Below are 16,711 nucleotides of genomic sequence, written 5' to 3' on the forward strand. Positions count from 1 at the left end.
GAGGCCTCGTTAGAAAAATCTTGCCTGAATGAGTTGTCTCTTAATTTACCTGATGACATTACCGGTGTATCCAAAGAGGATCAAGTGATTATTATTACTGATTCTGCAGGATCTACGAGTCATTCTCGACCTGGTGATTCGATATTACCTGTAAATGTTTTACCTACTACTCTTAATCCCCTGGCTAGGCCATTTCAAGATTCTCCTCTAATTGTGCCTGCCCCCTCTTTGTCCATTCGGGAGAAAGAAAGTGTAGATACCGCTTTCTTAGATTTTATTCCTCTTTTTGATACCGATCTTATCTTAAATAGATCGGTACTTCTTAAATGTTTCCATGAGATCGAAAGTTTAAAACTAATTCAAACCTCGGATCTGGATTTGCTATTTCTTTCGAACTCCACTTTGGGGAAAACAGCAAGGGGTAAATTCCATTCTAAACTGGTTTTAAATCACATCTTACACTGGGCAGAGGAATTACAAATTAGAGGGATAGATGTTACCCCTTTCTTCGTAGAGGAACAGGGTGACAAATTATCCACCAACTTGTCAACAATCTACGGTGTAAATCCGATTTCCACAGATTGGTCCTCAGCTAAAACTGAGGATTTAAAAATTTGTGTATTTAAAAACAAACGACAAGTTCTCTATAAAAATCCCCCTCCCCCTAAACAAGTTTTGACGAATGACAATTCTAAATGAAGTTGGTTGCCTGGCGTTCTTTCTAGTAAATCCACTTCTTCCCTTAAACCGCATCTAAATTTTTAACACTGATTTGAAAATAATCTCTTGGAATATTGCGGGTTTCAAGAATAGTCAGGAAAAATTGTCTTTCTTACAATCTTTAGAAGCTGATGTAATTTGTCTTCAGGAAACTTGGGTGGAAGGAAAACTAATGTTGGAAAAAGAGTATTTTGTTTTAGATGGCAGTGCATTTCCCTCTAGGAGTGGTCACGCGAAGGGTGGAATAGCATGCTTACTTTTCAATAAAATCAACTGGAATTTCTCTCACTATCTAGAGCCTAATAAACTGTTCCAGGCAATAACTTTGAAAAATCTGATTAAGGATTGTCCAAATAAATCGCTTATTCTAATAAACACCTACATTCCACCAGACACCTGCTTTAATGATGGCTTAAAGTCGCTCTTTTCCTTTATATCTAAACTTATGGACATTTCTTCCCCTCCACATATACTGTTACTAGGGAACCTCAACTGTAAGATCTCTAACTGTAGCCTTGATTTGTTTAGAAATAAGCATAGGGAAGAAGCTCTCCATATTCCTCAAGCTCAGTTCCCGACGAATATTAAGTCGAACAAAAGAGGGAAACTAATTTTGGAAGGTCTCTCTAAGGTGGATTGCCTAATAATAAATGGTAGACTCCCCTCTGACACCCCTGCAGCTTTTACACATAAATCAAAAAATGGAGATTCAATTATTGATTATGTAGTTGTAGATTGTTCCTTTTTTTCTTTCATGAAGGATGTCTTGGTTGTTAATTCTGAACTAAGCGACCACAAGGTGCTGACTGTCACAGTTGCTCTCAGGCCTTCCCTGTCGGATTCCTGGCACATTGATACTGATTTGGTGAATTTTGGAGCCAGGTCAGGGAAATGTTACTGGAATTCTCGGGCTTTTGAGTGTTTGCTGAGTAACCTAGTATATACCGTGGAGAATTTGTCCCAATGGGACGGGAGGGAACTCCTAGGTTTTGCAGATTTTTTAGAATTAGTATTCTCAGTAGCAAAGAAAGTCCCTTCCATTAAAAAACATACAGTATTCCCCGAATCACTTCGGCAATTAAATATTGAAATAAATAAATTGATAAGGGGTCAATACTTATCATTTAATTAGGAAAGGCGTCATAAATTAGCCCTGTTAAAAAGAAGGAGATCAAGGTTGAAGGCCAGATTAAAAAGAGATAAGGAGGATTCTCTATGGATTAAACTCTGGGAATACTCTTATAAGGGTCAAGCCAGGATATTCTGGTCATTAATTGGCAAAGTTTGTGGCACTAGATCTTGTCCTTCGCCAATTGACATTGATGAGCAGATTTGGGTTCAATATATTGAGCATTTGTACAGCAGTAATGGCTTGCAACGGGATAATGATTCTCTTTATGAGGACATTCTTCCATATGATTCACCGTCCGAAAAGGATATCGAATTAGCCATCAAGGGTATGCGCTCTTCTGGCGCGATGGGTCCGGACGAGGTCCCTATTTCTGTTCTAAAACAACAGAGTGAATTATGGAGCAAAATCCTTTATCCAGTGTTTAAATTTTGTTTTATTAGCGGTACCGTTCCCCCATCCTGGAAAGGGAGCATTCTAGTCCCTCTATTTAAAAAAGGGGCTAGAGATCTACCTCAAAATTATCGCCAAATCGCTTTACTAAGATGCCATCGGCAAGGTCTTTGCAAAATGTCTTCTTAAATTAATTAACTATTGGGTGTCTATGGCCGAAATTTTACCTTTTGAACAAACCGGTTTTAGGCAAAAGCACGGTACTTTAGATAATCTGACTGCACTCCAGGTTATAACGGAGAAATATGTTAAGGTTCGAGGAGGGCGAGTTTATGGCGCCTTCATCGATTTCTCCACAGCTTTCGATAAAGTGGATAGAACATTGCTGTGGGGAAAGTTATTCGATTTGGGGATGCCATCCTTTCTCATCAGATTAGTCCGCGCCCTGCATTCGGATACCTGGTGCAGAGTGTTGTTGGGTGGGGAAAGAGGACTATCTAGAATTATTCCCACAGCTAACGGGTTAAAGCAGGGTTGCCTATTGGCCCCTTTGCTGTTTTCCCTATATATAGCTGACTTACCCCAGGTTCTCTCTGCAAGCTCAGGTATTGCTCCGATATCTGGGTGCTCCCCAATTGTATGTCTTATGTATGCTGACGACATTTTGATTCTTGACCTAACGCCTAAAGGGCTGAATAATCGCTTGCATGCCTTACACAAGTATGCAGGAAAGCATCATCTGCTGATAAATATCGCAAAAAGTAAAGTGATGTGTATGTCGGGTAGGAAGAATGCTAAATATGCGAACTTTCTCTGGACCGTGGGGGGCCAAAAATTGGAAACAGTGAAATCCTATACTTTTCTTGGCAAAATTGTTATGAGCAACTTAAGCGAAAAAGCTCACATAGCTAATAACATCCGGAAAGCTATTGTCCAGGGAAAGAGCTTGGTGTCCTTATATAAGGCCACAGGCCTTTTTCGATACTGCTGGATGCATATTGAGCAAAAATCCCTGCCTTCTTACTCTATGGAATAGAGCTAATTGATATAAAAAGTTGGAGCTTCTTGAACTCCTCCGAAGGTAAAATCTTACGTAGCCTTTTATCTGTCAACACAGCTAGTTCAACAGCTGCACTCAGACAGGAATTTGGCTTACGTAGTAGCTGGGTTCAAGGTCTAGCGGGGAGTGTGCGCTAGGTTTTTAGCTTAGCAATGGGTGAGCCAGGCACGTTAAGACATCTTATAAAAACTGAGTTACTGGGAAATTTGAATGATTATTCTTTAATTCTAAATTTTTTTAGATATGCTGTGAGTCAATTACAATTAGATAAAGCTGTTTTACTTTCTTTATCGCCATATCAGCTAAAAACCCTTTTGAAGTCTACTTCTTGGGAACTAGGGTTTAGACTGGATAGAGAGCTTCGTACTCTGAAAAAGGGTATCACCCCAGTTATTGATTCCTGTCTGGTGAGGAAAGCACAACCCTATGTTCATTGGAACATCCCTCATGGTGTCAGGCGTTTATTGTTTTTAGTTAGACAGGACTTACTTCCTTTGAAATCTTTCTTATCCAGATGGTATGGTTCATCAGCTGTGTGTGATTTCTGCTACATGAAAGATCAGGACTTGCTTCATGTTATTTTTGTTTGCCCAGCTTTAATGTCGTACAGGCGAAAGTGGCTAAGACCCATTTGTCTCCAATTGAATATTTTGTCTGCCTCTGCTTTCACTTTGGCCATGAACAATCCCCCAATGAAATGTTCTGTTTTAAATTGTGCAACTTTTTCAAATGTTTTTGGAATTTGTATTAGGTGGTAGTTCAGATGTCTAGATTCATCTGTATATCTTTTCTTATATATTTTACTTTATGTAAATGTTTTAACTCTTATTCGTGACTCTACCGAATGTAATATTATCTCTTTTATGGGGATCTCAAGAGAGTTCCGTAATCATAAATAAATAAACTTGAAACTTGAAACTTGAGAAAGCAGCTTACTCTAAAAATGATTTCATCACAATTCAACATCAATAATTCATTAAATGCTAGATTAAAGTCCACCACAGCATGCTCTTTAGTAGGGAATTAGATAATGTTTTGTATATCTAGCATAAAAGCCGCTGAAGAACAAAAAGTGTAACAAAGTGTGTTTACACCCTAGGTTACAGGGGCATTGCAAATTTCCCAGGTTTTTATTAAAGCCCAATGGGAATGATAAGGAATATTTAATACTCCCATCCCTAAGACGAAAGAGCAAACTTCTGTTTCACTTCCCCAGGTTTTTTCTGAGGTATCCCTGCGGCATGTTATTGTGCCTGCCACACTGTGCCAAAAGGGGGATATATCTTATAATGGCCGGTTTTTGATACTCAGACCTTTCTCTTTCTTTCTGATATATACAATGCCCCTCTTGCTAGCTTGTGTTGTGATTTATCAGTGGCTATGGGGGGGGAAAATAAATACTCCATATCCACACTTGCCAGGTTTCTTTTTACTGCCCCTAGCCAAGGTATGTAATTTGCCCTGTTGCACCTTAAACAATCCGTAATTATTTCTTGGGTCAAATGAGCGGCCGGGTTCCGCCATATTTTTAACCAAAATAATGCCGGCCTTGACCTGATAAAATCCTCCACATAGAAAAGATTCAGCTCCCTATGGCAAATGTAAATGGGTGCTGAGATACACGCCCCCAAGGTCTTTCTGCAAAATCTATTCTCTTCAATTTGTATATTGGCGCTATTTGAGTACCCCCACACCTCTGCGCCATAGGTTGCCGTAGGTAGGCATTGAGTTCTATAGATTTGTAGTAGCGGAATTACTACCTCAGCACGTTTAGGCTGTCGGAGGCTGATTATAGAATGTATTGCCTTACCCAGTTTATTCCTCCCATACGCCACATGGGGCTGCCAAGATCCAGTATTTGAGAACATCAGGCCTAGGTAGGGGAAAGTGCTAGTGCTTTTTAGGGTATCGCTCCCTGACACAATGTGCTGGATGCTATGTTTCTTGGGCCAGCACGACATTATGTATGATTTATAAAAATTGGTGCACAGGCCAAGATCCGCCATGTACGAGACAAAGCCCGTTATTAAAGTGCGCAGTGCATTGGGTGTGCGGCCCATAAGGACCTCGTCATCCGCGTATAAAAGGACGGGGAGTAGTGTACCATTGATACTGGGGACATCACTTGTTAATTTGGACAATGAGTTACTTAATTTATTTATATGCAAGATAAAAAGCAGGGGGGCCAAGACACAACCTTGCCTGACCCCCCTGCCTAATAAAATGTCCCCTGAAACCTCCCCTTCATTGTTTGTCCTAACGCGGGCTTTCAAGTCACTGTGCAGATGGGCCAGGAAATATACAAGTGCTTTATCCAATCCATAATGTAAAAGAATTACCCATAATCGAGAACGGTTAACAAAATCAAAAGCAGAACTTAAATCCATAAAACCCAAATACAATGGAACTTTTTTAGCTATGGTATATTTGGCCATTATTAGGTTTAAATTCAAACATTACTCCACGGTCCCCACATTGCTTCTAAAACCCAACTGACATGGATGTAAAATCTTCTTCTCCTCCCCCCAAGCACTAATCTTGTTAAAGAAGACTCTTCCTAGAATCTTTAAGGTGTTGTCGATTAAAGATATTGGACGATAATAGCTAGGGTTGAGTCTGTCACCCTTCTTAAAGATGGGGACGATGATGCTATTGGACCAGGTTTCCGGGGCGGGGGTATGGGACAGGTTAATAAAAACGTTGCACAGTAGAAGTGACCAGAATTCAGGCTCTGATTTAATTGATTGATGGATAGTCCGTCAGGACCAGGTGCTTTGTTGCCTGCGCTTTGATTTATGGCATCTTCTACCTCTGTTATCGTGATGTTAGGTGCCATGAATGGGGAACATCCTTTACAATGCAACTTTTACCACGCAGTGCCTTTACGACGCAACTTTTACAATGCAAACCATTACAACGCATTGTGCTGGGGGGGCGCTCTAGGATAGGGAATAGGTTTAATGTGCTATCCAACACCTTCCCTACTATCCACGGGGACTGGAGATGGAATAGTAAATTAAACATTCACTATCCAGCGTCCCAAAGCACTATGCGTTGTAAAGGCATGCGTTGTAAAAACCACGTTGTAAAGGCATGCATGGTAAAAGCATGCATTGTAACGTCATACATCCGCCATGAATGGGTAGATAATGTTAGCTGATGCGCAAGGCGCAGCATAGATGTTTGTGAAATGATCTTCCCACATTTTGCCTATTATATTACAATTAATAGGGGTGATATTTGATCCTATGGACCTCAAAGATTTAACCTCACCCCAAAACCCGGCAACATCTTTCAGTGCGGCAGTGCGGGCAAGGGATTCCCACTGGTCCTTAAATAGCTCTTCAGCCCGAGTTTTTGTGGCACGCTTATAGTTTATCCTCAGTAGTCTTACCAGGGCTGATCCCGTGGTACTGCTGAGAGTGCTGCTCGTAATTCCCGGTTTGCTTTAGAGCAGGAGCTATCGAACCACCTAGGATCTTGTTTAGGACGTATAACTGGTTTGGAAATCTCCTTTTTAAAAGCTACACATAGCCGTGCAAAAGCCTCAATGATTTCAGGACCTTGGTGCTCGCTGGATAAACAGATTTGAACCAATTGAGGGTACTTATTAATAATGCACGCTAAAAGCCCCTTATTGTCTATCCCCTTCCAAATTACCCTGAGTTTGTCAGTTGATGCCGCCAGGTTACTTGCCCCTATTTCCAGTCGCTTATACGACCTTTTAATGGATTTAAAGGTAGTCAGAATGGGATTATGGTCGCTATCTACAGTACTAGGAACGTCAGCCTTTATTAAACAGTCCACAAGTAGGGAGGATATAAATACGTAATTGATTGTGGAAGAACAGCTGCGCCCTATATAAGTGGCCAAAGGGCCTTCGCCTGTAATGCGACTAGCTATCTCCATAACATTGATTAAATCTCGAGTGGCTAGGTGATTGAGTAGTTCCTCCCCTCCTTTACAGGGTAACACCCGGCCAAGAGGAGCAACTGAGTTCGAGTTACCCTTATGAATATAGGCATTAAAATCCCTCCCAAGATAATTCCATCTAATTTACCGTAGCTTTGTCCAATCACTATATTGTCTATAAAATCGAACAGCTTTATAAAATTATTATTCGGTTGTGATATAAAATCATTATTATAAAAATGAATTAAACACAACTTTATCCTGCTTGAATAGATTAAGGCCTGGAAATTCTCATCATTAGTCTCCAGGATTTTAGTATGACAACCTGCTGTGATCTTTACCCATATTGATAGACCTCCACTAGGTCATCCCACAGCCGGACATGGTACGATGGAATTATGGCAAATATAGCCTTCAAAAAGCAGACTACTGGTGCACCATGTTTCCTGGAGCATTAGGATGTCGAAGTTATTAATCCATTCAGTCCAGTCTATAGATTCCATTTTTGCTTTTAGACCGGCAATGTTCCAGCTTAATATAGTTAGCCTATCGGTAGAGGTAGCTTTGACAGTGACAGGATCAGTTATGTTTAGTTCCCGTGGTGATGCTGCCCCCGCACAGGCCATGGGAACTATAGTAGTGGTGCTCTGTTTGTTATTGTCAAGTGGGCCATTGTCGTTGATCATACACATTTCTATAGCATCAAGCGCACCCGTTGATGGTCAACCCTGACTCTCTAGGTCGGATAGGGCACTAAACCTGTTAGATAATGGGTAAATTGGTGTAACTGGGTTATATAATCTCTGTGGCGGTCTGTAAAAATAACCCAAAGGTAATGGAGTCACAGCAGTTGAAGGACTAAAGTGGTTATTGTTGCTATTTAATATATATTTTACAGTAGAGGGATTCCTAAAGTTCATGACTATACAGTCACCATTAATATTCTTAGGTGTGGGGCCAACCCAACCTACCCGTCGTACTGTCAGGATTTCCCTAGAGATCTGCATCCTGGCACCTTTGTGCCTGGACAGCCAATCAATACACTTGTTCTTTAGCTGAACCCAAGACTCAATTTGATCATCTTTCAGTGGGGGACACCTGCTAAGATTAGGACGTACGGGCAGGCTTCAGGGGGCAAATGAAGGACTGGCCCTAGTTGTTTTTTGGGCCGTGTAACATCTGTAGAACTGTTGTTGAAAGCTGCTTTTTCCGGTTTTCCCGGTTTCGCAGAGGCTGGTTGGGAGTCCCCCGTTGGCGCTCCCGTCACCCCACCATCTACTACCTGCAACACAGTCTGAGATGGTGTAGCCACAGTAAGACTGTGTGAGGGCAGAAGCTGGTTTTTCCCTATATTATTATCCCCGGTTACACTCTTAGTGCCTAGTGTGCCGCAGGTGGGCCTTCCCCCCATAATGCCCCTTTTGACAGCCTCCATATCTTTCAAGAAACGGTCTCCCCTTAGCTGATCGATACTAATGGCACCTTTCCTTTTCACATCTTCCTTTTTTACCAGGCCTTCTAATCTATCCAATCTTTTAAAAATCATATTAAACTGTTTGTCCATTTGACTTTTCATTTATTTAAAAACTGAATCAACTATGGTCTCAATAAAGTTCCCATTTAATTTGTCCTGTAGTACGCTCCCCATTGATGGCTCAGTCTGTGTACAGGCAAAGTTTTTCTTTCTTACTGTAGAGGTAGCGACAGTATTGCTGTCACATGACGGTACAATCTCTATGTCAGGTCCCCTGCTGGATGTGGTTTTCCTACGGGACCACATACTCTGTGGAGTAGGTTGCCCTTTGTTACTAGGTGGTTGTTTTCTTTTATTTATTGTGGGTTTAGTGGGACCTCTCTTCCTTTTACCTCCAGCAGTGTTATCACTAGGAGTCGGGGTGGGAATAGCCGTGAGATCTTGCTGTGAGTCTATGATGGTGATAGTATCACAGTCCACTGGTAAAACAGCGGATGGCATGGCCGGCAAGACTGTTTTTATAATTGTAACCACTGGGCAGAGCGGCAAGACATCATACGTACAAATAGACTGAGGTTTTGGTAGTTCTCGATGCTAGTTTGAAAATCCCATAGACATTCTTATTTCAGTGTTAGCTATCACTGTAGAGACTAAGTTAAAAGCATCTTCCAGCATACTTTCAATTGAGGCGGGTATGACAGAGGGGGCTTTGGTAGGCTGGGAAGTGGGATTAATGTTACGTTTTCCCATGTTCAATGATGGGCCCACCTTTGTAGCAGCTTAGGGGGGTGGCCCTGCCCGGCCTCTTCTGGCCCCTGATGGCCACAGATGGCCCCGCCCTTGTCCCGGGCTTCTCCCGGCGCGTTCCACGCGCAATCCCGCGACGCGGGGTCTGGGCTCCGAGTTAAAGCGCCTCTGGCCGCGGAAGTTGCGTGGGCGGTTTTCGCCGCAAGGCAAGCTGGGGAACTTAGTCCCTGAGGCCGCGCGATGTCAGGCAGCGGCAGCATTTACCCAGGTAGGGCGACCAGCGATGCTGCAGCCAGGGAGCGGTTTACTCGCTCCTAAGCCCCTCCACAACCAACAGACAAGCTGTCTCTTTCACTTGCGCGTGACTTTTACTCACCGCAATGCTCTCTTCACTCTTGGTTAGCTACGCCCTCAAGAGCCACGGTCTCACCTTCGAAGTGTTCCTGATGTGTTCCCTATGTCCACGATATAGCCATCAACTCGGAATCCCTCTCCGATGCGGGATCTCTCTCCGACTTCGGAACAGCTGCCTCCGAATTTTCAGAATAACTCAGCAAGCTGTAAGTGTTTCTTCGTGTTCCCGCTCGTCGCCATTGTCAAATATGGTCGCACTAATATATGTTTATACGTAAATTATCTTTATTGCAGCTAGATACAGATACACATGTACTAGCTTCTAGTCCTTGAACTAACTGAACTATTGTCCCTTGAGAACCTCCAATCTTCCCTTCTAAAATCTAAACTAATTCTAGATGACCTCACAGTGTCACCACATCTCAACACATCATTACAGTGTCCACCTTGTTGAAAGCCCCCTAGGCAGGCACTGCTGTATGAGAATAAATGGATTCACAGTACAGTACATGTACTAAGGCGTTGTCAAGTCTGAAGGTGGCCTAAAACAGTTCCCAGAGATAAACTTTACATCTGTGCTTGGCGCAGGAATTATAAACTGAATCTTGCCTCTCGTAAGCCTAGACTGAGAAAGATAGCCTGGGAGGACCTAGCACAGGCCTGTGAAGTGGAGGACAATGCCCTATTTTGGCAGGTAATCACTCTTCTGGATGTATCATGTGAAAATGACTCTATTTTATGCCATTACCTTACTGAGGTTCAGTAGGTGGCGCACTTCAAGATGATTTACAATGGGGTTGTGACGGTCAAGGAGGTTACCGTGGTGTCCTCCTTTAGAGAGAGACAAGATATTTGGTTTTCACTTGAGGGAGTGACTAAAAGTATCCAAGCTCTTTCGTCTGCTAAAGCGTCACCTTGGTTAATATTGATGGAGGGCGAGACCCCAAGCTCTGCCTGAATTTATGTATAGGACGGGATTCCACTAGATTTGTTTTTAGATGACATTGTCTTATGGGTCCCAGTCCTGTTATTGGTTTCTAATGCCACAAATAAAGTGGGGTTGCCCTTATCTTGGGCACCCGCCATAATTGTTCCAATTTTCAAGAAGGGTAATAGGGTTATCGTCCTATCTCCCTGACTGATGTGGTGGTGAGGGTACTAGGCAAGGTGGTGCTTGACAGGCTCAAAAACTTTTACGGTGTGATCACACATGCTAAATAAAGTCCCAGGATTTCCTTACATCTGGGTATTGTTTGATTGCCAGAGAAAGTGGAAACCCCTGATGGAATAAAAAAAATTAATTTCTTTAAGACAACAGCTGCTATCCCTATTTTCACGCAGTGCTTGGGGTCTCTCCCTCCAACAATATTAACCAAGGTTTACATGGCAAAGTGTGTATTCAAGGTGCTATATGGAAGTGAAGTGTGGGGGTATACAAGCACTGACAGTGTCCAGCTGGTCGAAAATTCATTCCTAAGGCGGGCGTTGCAGGTTTCTCAATGTACCCCAGCATTCACTGCACATGAGGAAATGGGAGTTCAGTACTAAGCTGACATGATCACTCTGAGGCCATTCATTTGTTGGATCAAACTATGGTCATGTAGTGAAACATCAGTCTGTCAGGAAAGGGATCTGTTCTTTACACTGGCTCCCTGTCAGGGAGCATATTTCATTCAAGTCCCTAAGTACTACATATTTGGCCATGCATAGCAACGGCCCGTCCCAACTCGAATCGTTGTCTCAACGGTGTACTCCAGGGAGGACTATGAGATCATCCACACAGTATAAACTGGTTTTGCCCAGATTTCGCAGATCTAGATGAGGTGGCCACTCCTTTTCTCTTCCTGCTTTCAGGAAACTCCTGAAAACATTGTTATTATGCTTTTAAATTGCTAGCTCGCTTCTCTCCCTTACTGTGTCTGCTTAGTGCCTTGACACTACTGCGGGTATAGTGCGCTTTATAAATACTATCTTATCTTATCTCTTCTTAGCTGAACAAGCTGATTTTGAAAGATTTCCTGTCAATGGCACAGGCCATGAAGATCCCATGGATTGTGTCCATTAATGCTGTCTTGACCAGTCTGGGGAGAGTGGATCTATTCTCTAGCCCATAGTCCATGAGTTTTGCAGAGTTATAAGAGGTCAACCAATTTTGTTTCCAACATAAGGCAATTTATAGGGAACAATCAGAGCTTTTGATATCCATATTTAGGGTTTTCTCCTGTTAAAAACTGTTCTTGGCATACAACGATACTTGAGCAGCTCTGAGAATGACAGGGATAGCTTTTTATTGCCCACATTTTGACTCAAGATGATACATGGATACCAGCCCCCTCCACCTCCCTTCCCCTCCAGTGGGTGCCATGATCTCCAATTTTTTCCTGGCAATGGATGAACATAACAATGGCCCAATCGATACTAATGGCACCTTTCCTTTTCACATCTTCCTTTTTTACCAGGCTTTCTTATCTATCCAATCTTTTAAAAATCATATTAAACTGTTTGTACATTTGACTTTTCATTTGTTTAAAAACTGAATCAACTATGGTCTCAATAAAGTTCCCATTTAATTTGTCCTGTAGTACGCTCCCCATTGTAGGCTCAGTCTGTGTACAGGCAAAGTTTTTCTTTCTTACTGTAGAGGTAGCGACAGTATTGCTGTCACATGACGGTACAATCTCTATGTCAGGTCCCCTGCTGGATGTGGTTTTCCTACGGGACCACATACTCTGTGGAGTAGGTTGCCCTTTGTTACTAGGTGGTTGTTTTCTTTTATTTATTGTGGGTTTAGTGGGACCTCTCTTCCTTTTCCCTCCAGCAGTGTTATCACTAGGAGTCGGGGTGGGAATAGCCGTGAGATCTTGCTGTGAGTCTATGATGGTGATAGTATCACAGTCCACTGGTAAAACAGCGGATGGCATGGCCGGCAAGACTGTTTTTATAATTGTAACCACTGGGCAGAGCGGCAAGACATCATACGTACAAATAGACTGAGGTTTTGGTAGTTCTCGATGCTAGTTTGAAAATCCCATAGACATTCTTATTTCAGTGTTAGCTATCACTGTAGAGACTAAGTTAAAAGCATCTTCCAGCATACTTTCAATTGAGGCGGGTATGACAGAGGGGGCTTTGGTAGGCTGGGAAGTGGGATTAATGTTACGTTTTCCCATGTTCAATGATGGGCCCACCTTTGTAGCAGCTTAGGGGGGTGGCCCTGCCCGGCCTCTTCTGGCCCCTGATGGCCACAGATGGCCCCGCCCTTATCCCGGGCTTCTCCCGGCGCGTTCCACGCGCAATCCAGCGACGCGGGGTCTGGGCTCCGAGTTAAAGCGCCTCTGGGCGCGAAGTTGCGTGGGCGGTTTTCGCCGCAAGGCAAGCTGGGGAACTTAGTCCCTGAGGCCGCGCGGTGTCAGGCAGCGGCAGCATTTACCCAGGTAGGGCGACCAGCGATGCTGCAGCCAGGGAGCAGTTTACTCGCTCCTAAGCCCCTCCACAACCAACAGACAAGCTGTCTCTTTCACTTGCGCGTGACTTTTACTCACCGCAATGCTCTCTTCACTCTTGGTTAGCTACGCCCTCAAGAGCCACGGTCTCACCTTCGAAGTGTTCCTGATGTGTTCCCTATGTCCACGATATAGTCATCAAGTCGGAATCCCTCTCCGATGCGGGATCTCTCTCCGACTTCGGAACAGCTGCCTCCGAATTTTCAGAATAACTCAGCAAGCTGTAAGTGTTTCTACGTGTTCCCGCTCGTCGCCATTGTCAAATATGGTCGCACTAATATATGTTTATACGTAAATTATCTTTATTGCAGCTAGATACAGATACACATGTACTAACTTCTAGTCCTTGAACTAACTGAACTATTGTCCCTTGAGAACCTCCAATCTTCCCTTCTAAAATCTAAACTAATTCTAGATGACCTCACAGTGTCACCACATCTCAACACATCATTACAGTGTCCACCTTGTTGAAAGCCCCCTAGGCAGGCACTGCTGTATGAGAATAAATGGATTCACAGTACAGTACATGTACTAAGGCGTTGTCAAGTCTGAAGGTGGCCTAAAACAGTTCCCAGAGATAAACTTTACATCTGTGCTTGGCGCAGGAATTATAAACTAAATCTTGCCTCTCATAAGCCTAGACTGAGAAAGATAGCCTGGGAGGACCTAGCACAGGCCTGTGAAGTGGAGGACAATGCCCTGTTTTGGCAGGTAATCACTCTTCTGGATGTATCATGTGAAAATGACTCTATTTTATGCCATCACCTTACTGAGGTTCAGTAGGTGGCGCACTTCAAGATGATTTACAATGGGGTTGTGACGGTCAAGGAGGTTACCGTGGTGTCCTCCTTTAGAGAGAGACAAGATATTTGGTTTTCACTTGAGGGAGTGACTAAAGGTATCCAAGCTCTTTCGTCTGCTAAAGCGTCACCTTGGTTAATATTGATGGAGGGCGAGACCCCAAGCTCTGCCTGAATCTATGTATAGGACGGGATTCCACTAGATTTGTTTTTAGATGACATTGTCTTATGGGTCCCAGTCCTGTTATTGGTTTCTAATGCCACAAATAAAGTGGGGTTGCCCTTATCTTGGGCACCCGCCATAATTGTTCCAATTTTCAAGAAGGGTAATAGGGTTATCGTCCTATCTCCCTGACTGATGTGGTGGTGAGGGTACTAGGCAAGGTGGTGCTTGACAGGCTCAAAAACTTTTACGGTGTGATCACACACGCTAAATAAAGTCCCAGGATTTCCTTACATCTGGGTATTGTTTGATTGCCAGAGAAAGTGGAAACCCCTGATGGAATAAAAAAAAAAAATTTCTTTAAGACAACAGCTGCTATCCATAGTTTCACGCAGTGCTTGGGGTCTCTCCCTCCAACAATATTAACCAAGGTTTACATGGCAAAGTGTGTATCCAAGGTGCTCTATGGAAGTGAAGTGTGGGGGTATACAAGCACTGACAGCGTCCAGCTGGTCGAAAATTCATTCCTAAGGCGGGCGTTGCAGGTTTCTCAATGTACCCCAGCATTCACTGTACATGAGGAAATGGGAGTTCAGTACTAAGCTGACATGATCACTCTGAGGCCATTCATTTGTTGGATCAAACTATGGTCATGTAGTGAAACATCAGTCTTTCAGAAAAGGGATCCGTTCTTTATACTGGCTCCCTGTCAGGGAGAATATTTCATTCAAGTCCCTAAGTACTACATATTTGGCCGTGCATAGCAACGGCCCGTCCCAGCTCGAATTGTTGTCTCAACGGTGTACTCCAGGGAGGACTATGAGATCATCCACACAGTATAAACTGGTTTTGCCCAGATTTCGCAGATCTAGATGAGGTGGCCACTCCTTTTCTCTTCCTGCTTTCAGGAAACTCCTGAAAACATTGTTATTATGCTTTTAAATTGCTAGCTCGCTTCTCTCCCTTACTGTGTCTGCTTAGTGCCTTGACACTACTGCGGGTATAGTGCGCTTTATAAATACTATCTTATCTTATCTCTTCTTAGCTGAACAAACTGATTTTGAAAGATTTCCGGTCAATGGCACAGGCCATGAAGATCCCATGGATTGTGTCCGTTAATGCTGTCTTGACCAGTCTGGGGAGAGTGGATCTATTCTCTAGCCCATAGTCCATGAGTTTTGCAGAGTTATAAGAGGTCAACCAATTTTGTTCCCAACATAATGCAATTTATAGGGAACAATCAGAGCTTTTGATATCCATATTTAGGGGTTTCTCCTGTTAAAAACTGTTCTTGGCATACAACGATACTTGAGCAGCTCTGAGAATGACAGGGATAGCTTTTTATTGCCCACATTTTGACTCAAGATGATACATGGATACCAGCCCCCTCCACCTCCCTTCCCCTCCAGTGGGTGCCATGATCTCCAATTTTTTCCTGGCAATGGATGAACATAACAATGGCCCAATGGGTTTTAAATCTGATCGCCTTTGGTCATACTCTAGAGTTCACTACTACACCTAAATAAGCTCTCCCCCCAGTCTTCACTTATTGCACAAGGAGGCAAAAACATGCTCTTAAAAGTCAAAAGGAGCGATCTAGGAAGTTACAACTCCGGAAAGGGGTCAGGGTTTCTAAATACTTTTATGTATATTATATATAGTAGAACAATTAATGGGACCCCCTCAAAAGTTAAATAAGGCCAAGGAAAGGGAGGGGAATGAAAAAACACAATAAGAAGAACAATTTTCCCTTGATGGCCACAATATATGGAAACAGATGTCTTACTTTCTTGGAACTTTGTTTTACAGTCAACTCAATATGGGTGACAAATACCAGAAAGTCTTTTTTTTTTTTTTTTTACAAAAGTATAAAGTTTTATTCATTATTACCATATTATTTCTTTTAGTAAACATGCTTTTTCATATTAGTTCAAAACAGCAAGGAATTCATTTTTTTGAAAGTGTTGTTTTGGGGTTTTCTGATTTATGACTACTTTCATGATAGATAAATAATTCTCACAAATTCAAATACATTGGTATTTCATTTACAAAAGAACAAAAGAGAAGGAAAAACATAACGTTATATACTTAATATAAAATACAAGTCTATGTACAAAAAGACACAATGTACCAAAATAATTATTCCCATGGTAGCCAACAATTCATCATACACATCCTCACACAGTCATACCCTCACCACATTCATACCAACACCATCTGAAAAAAGAGAACTGGACCTAATTAGCAGAACATCCTGCCAATCGGTAAGTCTCAAAAACAAATTGTGAGACTTCGCACTTGGTCAACGCCACCTTCCTCAGGACCTCTTCCAGATAGACAAACGCATATGCCCAGGGGACAAAGGAACACACAGTGAATTGCTAATCCTGCCCACGGAGAATAAGTGAAGCAGTTGACTCTTGTTGGATGTGGTATCTCAATTCAATTTCTTGAAA

General features: G+C 42.7%; 1 protein-coding gene across 2 annotated transcripts in view; it reads right to left on the reverse strand.

The window, feature by feature from the left end:
- ADGRG4 (adhesion G protein-coupled receptor G4) overlaps positions 1 to 16,711 on the reverse strand; it is a 1,454,718-nt gene that overhangs the window by 291,801 nt on the left and 1,146,206 nt on the right. The window lies entirely within an intron of this gene.

The sequence above is a fragment of the Lissotriton vulgaris genome, chromosome 4_1 (genome assembly GCF_964263255.1).
Source record: "Lissotriton vulgaris chromosome 4_1, aLisVul1.2, whole genome shotgun sequence".
Taxonomy (NCBI): domain Eukaryota; kingdom Metazoa; phylum Chordata; class Amphibia; order Caudata; family Salamandridae; genus Lissotriton; species Lissotriton vulgaris.